Source organism: Phlebotomus papatasi, chromosome 3 (genome assembly GCF_024763615.1).
Source record: "Phlebotomus papatasi isolate M1 chromosome 3, Ppap_2.1, whole genome shotgun sequence".
Lineage (NCBI taxonomy): Eukaryota > Metazoa > Arthropoda > Insecta > Diptera > Psychodidae > Phlebotomus > Phlebotomus papatasi.
In genome coordinates this window covers 65,213,109-65,219,343 of record NC_077224.1, presented here as the reverse complement: position 1 = coordinate 65,219,343, position 6,235 = coordinate 65,213,109, and the positions used below count along the sequence as shown (strand labels likewise).

At 33.2% G+C, this 6,235-nt stretch overlaps 1 non-coding gene across 1 annotated transcript; it reads left to right on the top strand.

The window, feature by feature from the left end:
* The first annotated feature begins 3,936 nt into the window (after window positions 1-3,936).
* Trnai-aau (transfer RNA isoleucine (anticodon AAU)) lies at window positions 3,937-4,009 on the top strand. Its single transcript has one exon. It is a non-coding gene; the product is annotated as a tRNA-Ile (tRNA).
* Window positions 4,010-6,235: the final 2,226 nt, after the last annotated feature.

Here is a 6,235-nt window from a genome sequence, read left to right as displayed (position 1 = left end):
CTTTTAGGAGTATCCAATGACTCTGATAATTTACTTTTGAGATTTGTACAGTACTACTCGAGCTTAGAACCCCAACATTACAAATTTTGTTTTCAAGTTTTGAAAGAGACAGGACATTTTTTGACCCACATAACCCCTTAATTGGTCACTTTCAAAAGTATTTAAGTTTATAAGTGGTTACTCCTTTAAGAACCAGTGAAATATAAAGTTATTTGTTCTTTGAACATTCTTAAATAACATTTTTTTAGGCCACCGATAACCCTTAGACTTAAAAAGGTTAAAGAGTTACGCATTAATTCATACAGATCCATACAAGAAAAGTTTAAATTCGTTTTTGACTTAGATTCTGTAAAACTGCACTAGCAATAAGAACAATTTAATTTATTACATTAGGGTAAAATGGGTTAATTTGGAACCATTTGCAGTTTTGAGGAAATCTCAAAATTTCAAATTGGAAATATTCCAAAATTTCCTCATTTTACTGAAATCATAATTATTTATTTAAACTTCGGAGTCAGGAACAAACCTTAATTTGATACTCCCTCCGTCCCAAAAAAAGTCGTACGTTTGGGGAAAAATTAGGGATTAAGGAATTGTTTTACGGAATGTTTTTGTTAATAGTAAATATCTTACGTATGAACTATTCTCCATCTTCAGTTGTAATATTAAGGTCCACCTACCACGGTAAGATAAGGAACTGGTGTCTTGAAGATTTATTTCTTTCACTTTTTTTCGAAGAGCTCCGGTCGATATGTAAATTTTGAAAATTCTACTGCAATTAACATTTTTAAGTAGAATTTCATTTAAAAATTTAGTGTACCAAAGAAGGGATTTATACTTCTTTTCGTTATGCCATAACACTGGGTCTAAATTCACAAAAAGGGCAATAAAACCAATCTTGCTCTTTTTTTCTACGTTCTGTGATATGGGTGCTGAATGGTTGGAGATAAAGATTTGATGTCTTTGGACGACCCCCACCCCCCGTAGGTCAACTTTTGGATTTTCAATATGTCCCCAGTTTCCCCCCACCCCTCCTTTTTCTCAGAAAAAAGTCGCACTATGTGTTTTTGTGCAATCCCAAAAAACAATATGGTTTTTGGAGGGAATGGGAGTGGGGGGGTAAATGAGGGGTAGGGTAATGATCCTAAGGTCGACTTACGAGGGCACCGCCGAAGGTGCCAAGCTTCTATCTCCAACCTTTTGGTACTTAAATCTTACTGAAAATATTCAAAAGAAAGGTGTTTTTAAGACATTGTTTTCTTATCTTACAATCGTAACTGGACCTCCATATTACCACTGAAGATGGAGGATAGTATGTACATAAGACATTTCCAATACACAGCATTTCTACTTTACACCGTCTCTTCCTAGCGATATTCTTCCAAACGTACGACTTTTTTTGGGACGGAGGGAGTATTTTTTTATTTTGTTTTTATTTTGACTAACTTCTGGTGTCAGGAAAAAGACTTCATATAAAGTAAGACATGACTTAATATTTTCCAGGAAATGTGTAACTTAAGACTAGCTATTGAATTATATTGCCATTAGGTCAGATTCGTCAGATTCATTAAAGGAAATCTCACTTATAATAAGCAAATATAAGCTTATCCTTTATTTTTGCTTTGTAGGATTAGGATTTCATTAACATTAAGTAGTTTATCGTTAAAATTTATGTTGTAACACAAACTTAAGTGTATTCCTTTCTCAGTATTTCATTAGGACAAAAACTCCAACAACCTTTTACTACCATTTAATAATTTATATAGTTTTATAGTTCTAAAAAAAATCCTACTATAATATGGCAATATTTCAAAAATATATTCTGCCTCATTTACATCACACATTTTGTCTACTGAGCCCATATAAACTTTTTTGTCTGTGCGCCCAAAAATGGATTTGTCATTATTTATGGTGTATTTACTTTATTTAATCACCAATTTATTTTTTGACAGTGTGCACATCGTCCTAAAGAACTTGTCTGTTCATAATTTTTGGCCCAATTCCGAAATAAATAGAATGGGTATGTTCGTATATGCTGTTTGGATTACTTTGTGTGTATAAATGCTCATATAAATCTTCACATAAATTGACATTCATGGGGGTGATTTTTGAAATTTCTCCCCCATACCAATATTCGACCCAAAAGCTCCACATACTTGCACATGAATGGGCCAGAGTAAAAATATATTTATGCATTTATGATAAAAATTACACCCCAATTTTTTTTGCACTCTTACCACGCACATTCAACGCGAAAAAATGGCTATTGTTTAAACGAAATAAATGCCTTCCATGGTACAATTTTTGCGGTAGCAAAGGGGTGAATTGTGTTTTATTTAATTTTTGAAATATATTGTATTGGACGCAGGGTGTTTGACTATTTATCTGATGGCTTTTCTATAATAATTTATGTGTAACTGGCAAGAATTGGCTGTTTTTTTTTGGGCGAATCGGTGTTCCTATTTTTTTTTTACTTCCACCCAAAATAGTTTTATCCTCTTTTGCTTGGTTGGAGCAAAAAAAAAATGAACGTGATTTTTATTGCTGAATTTTATTTTATTCAATAAATTTTGTTCACAATAAATTTAAATAGGAAGTAATTCATTTTCATCGCAGGATATTGGGAATGATAAAGTACAACTCGCTTTTTACCACACTCTACAGCACACTGACCAATTCTCCGAAGCACCAGTGAAAATTCCTTTCATAGCAATAAATTGAAATTTTCCACCCCATACCCAAAAATGCTAAGAGATTTGGGGAGATATCACAAATTTCTGCATTTGGAAATATTTTGTTGGCTATTTTATTTCCGAAATATAAACGAAAATCACAAAAATGATTGTGAAAATTCTTTAATTTATTGAAATTAGATTTTGCACAAAATTATAATATACAATATTTCATGGCTTGCATCAGAAATTCTTGTCACCTTAATCAATAATTTTTATGCTGTATGTGTATTTCAGAATTTTAAGATAGCGAGGAAGTTACGATGATTGCTGATCCAAGCTACGATATAATATTAATTCAAATCAATTTAAAGTTTGCGAACTCAACAGAAAGACGTATCCGTGTATTAACTTTTCGCATGCTTTATGGGTACACGTCGCTTTCTGAGAGAAATCCGAAAAAGTTAAAATAACATTCCAGAAATGTTAATTGTACCCTGCAGTATTGATCCAAAATCGGTGTAAATATTACCCTTTTTAGGTATATTACGGGTTAAAGTTACTCTTTTTCATGTTAATTTTACCCTTAAAAAGTTGTAAAATTAACATTATAAAATTTTGATATATTTTTACACCTAAAAAGTGTTAAAATTATGAGGAAAGAAAGTCTATCGCACCCTCTTTTTTCCCAGTGTACCTATTAAATTGATTGACAAATTTAAAAAAATCATTCCGAAATAAGAAATTGCTTAAGAAAAGTAGGTTTCAGAATATTTTAGCATGCGTAAAAAGCTTTCGAACAAATAAAAAGTAAATCCGAGAAAGGTAAATCATTTACGGGTATATTACCGATTCACTATCGATTAAGTCCGATGCAGTCGCGTTGGAAATTTCAAAATCTTTCAAAAAATCCAAATCTAAGTAAATCGGTGGAATAGTAGACCCTCCAGAATGGTTAAACTTTGATCTTCGAAAATTCGATATCGAAATGGTTTTCGAACATAGGTGTCCAAGGACGAAATATTCGCCTTGACGTCCTCTAAAACATACACGAAAAAGAAAGAAATCGTAGGAACCGTTTTCAAAATAAACCAGAAAACAGTTTTTGGAGGAGAAGGAGAGAGATGGATGGAAAAAGAAAAAAAAACTGTCCTAGATAACACTGACATATTAGGGGTCGTCAAAAACCGGAAGTTGATATCTCTTACCTCAGTGCACAATGCAATTAGCTAAAGGACGTGTAGCAAGTCAAGCAGAGCATTTGGACTCTATAGCTCAGTTGGTAGAGCACTCGTCTAATTAACGAAAGGTCTCCAGTTCGATTCTGGGTGGAGGCAGGAATTTTTCTTATCTCCACTGAGAAAAAACTGGATGATTTAAGTGTCATTTGCTCTGATTGACGATTTCTCTGTACCTAAATACAATTAACATTGAACTAAAGTTCGTAAAATTCTCACGATATCTCTTACCATCTAGTCTCTAGCCGTTAAATATTTCGCATAATTTTTCACAAATGTTTGTCAATTCCTACTGGAGACTTACAAAATGCTCGTAAATAGTATAACGCACCAAAAGTCCGAACTTTTTTCATAAACGTTCGTAACATGATGACTTAATAAGCGGTTTTTAATCTTTTACAAACATTTGTTCGTATACATATCTTCGTTTAGCTGACAAAACTTTACGAACGGGTCCCGGTCAAAATCCCGAAAGCCAAAATTCCAAACGCAAAAATCCCGAAAGCCAAAATTCCGAATGGGTCAAATCCCAAAGGCCGATATCTGGAATTCTTAAAAGTGTCATAGCTACTCCCACGATTGCACTCGCGTTTGAAGGAGGCAAAAAGGAAATTTTCTATGACTTTGGAAATATAATTTCATTCCTTTCAGGATTTTGAAGATTTGGGATTTTGGCTTTCGGGATTCTGGCCGCTTTTGTCTTTACAGACATTTTTATATGTATTTATGTGCATGAATAAATACTTGGAAAAGAACAAAAAAATATTTGTCAAGTAATCATATTACGAACAATGTTTGTTAAAAATTACAAGCTTTAATGACCCGTCTGACACAGGGTAAGAGGGACCCAGCGTTGAGCCATTAATTAACACCCAACTTTAGGCACTATTTTAGCCCTCATCGGCAAGATCCGAGTGGTAGGCACAAATTAAGGACTGGATTTTGCCACGTACATCAATGGCAGTGGAATGAAACTGTCAATTGCACATCCTGATTGCACCTTCGAATTTTATATAAATGACAGAAGCTACAAAGATATGGATATGTTTTATTGAACCACGATGAACGATTTAACACTTTAGAAAAGCAAAAACTATTATGAAAAAAATTGTCTCCTAAAAAATACCCTGAAAGGAAATAAAAACACGTATTTCAAGATTGGAAATTTGCCTACAGTTACCACGACACTTTTCTCTACACGAAACGCACTCACGCATATTTATTATTATTATTAAAAAACACTAAAAACACTGAGAATCTTTGTGATAATTTTAAAAACAAATGAAATGTTTTGGAAAATATTCCATCTTGTCACTGACAGCTGAGCAACACGGCCGGCAACATAATTTTCGTAGTTCCACTCTTCACCACCATGAACGCAAAACAGTGTCCTTCACACATATTTAGTAAGGGGTATTTTGTATGGAAGCTTCTTAAAAGTAAGGTATGAAAGATAGGGGTTAATTGCGGTTATAATCCACGCTTACCTGGTCAGACGGGGAACGTTTTAGTAGTAGTTTTTTACAATTTGAAAAAATATTTTATTCAGTATATAGAAAAAGCCATTGATAAGATCCGATAAGCTTATAGTATGTGAAATTCTCAACGTGAACCAACTTACGGAATGCAGTAATTTCAAGTTTAATATACGGGATTTAGAAGGACTTTTAGAAAAATATATAAGATGGAAGAAGTAATTCTCGCTAGCAGTGACTGACTTTGTCCTACTCATAATTAAATTTATATTTTTTCAATATTATGAAATAAATAAATTCAAAGTTATTTGATTTTATACTACTCTTACTCAACTTCGCACTTAACGCCATTGTTTTTAGTTAAGGGGGGAGGCTGTAATAAAAAGTCAAAAAATTGATAATTTATTTTTAATAATTGCCTAATTGCCTAACACTGCAAAAAATTATGTAAATATTAAAGCTATTAAAGAGTTTTTCGTACACCAGCGTAGGGAATTTTCTTTAATATGAACATAAATTCCTCTAGTGTGTAGAGGCCATAACACTCTCAGGACGATTGGTCACAATGGTCACCAATGTGAAAATTAAAAAGTCTAAAAGAGTCTCAAAAATTAGTTTTTCTGACCCCCAATTTTTGACCCTTCCGTCCTTCAAGGATTAAATCGATAGATAACAATATAAGAATTATCATAGCTGTTACAAAATCACATTCGAAGTATTTTCGAAGATATGGAGACAGAAGCAAAGAAGCGCCGAGCAGATTTGTAAACACTCGTATGGACATCCAAAACTTTTAGCCAAGTAGGGTAGACGTGGGCATTATCGATCAGTTAAAGAAATGATCAACTTT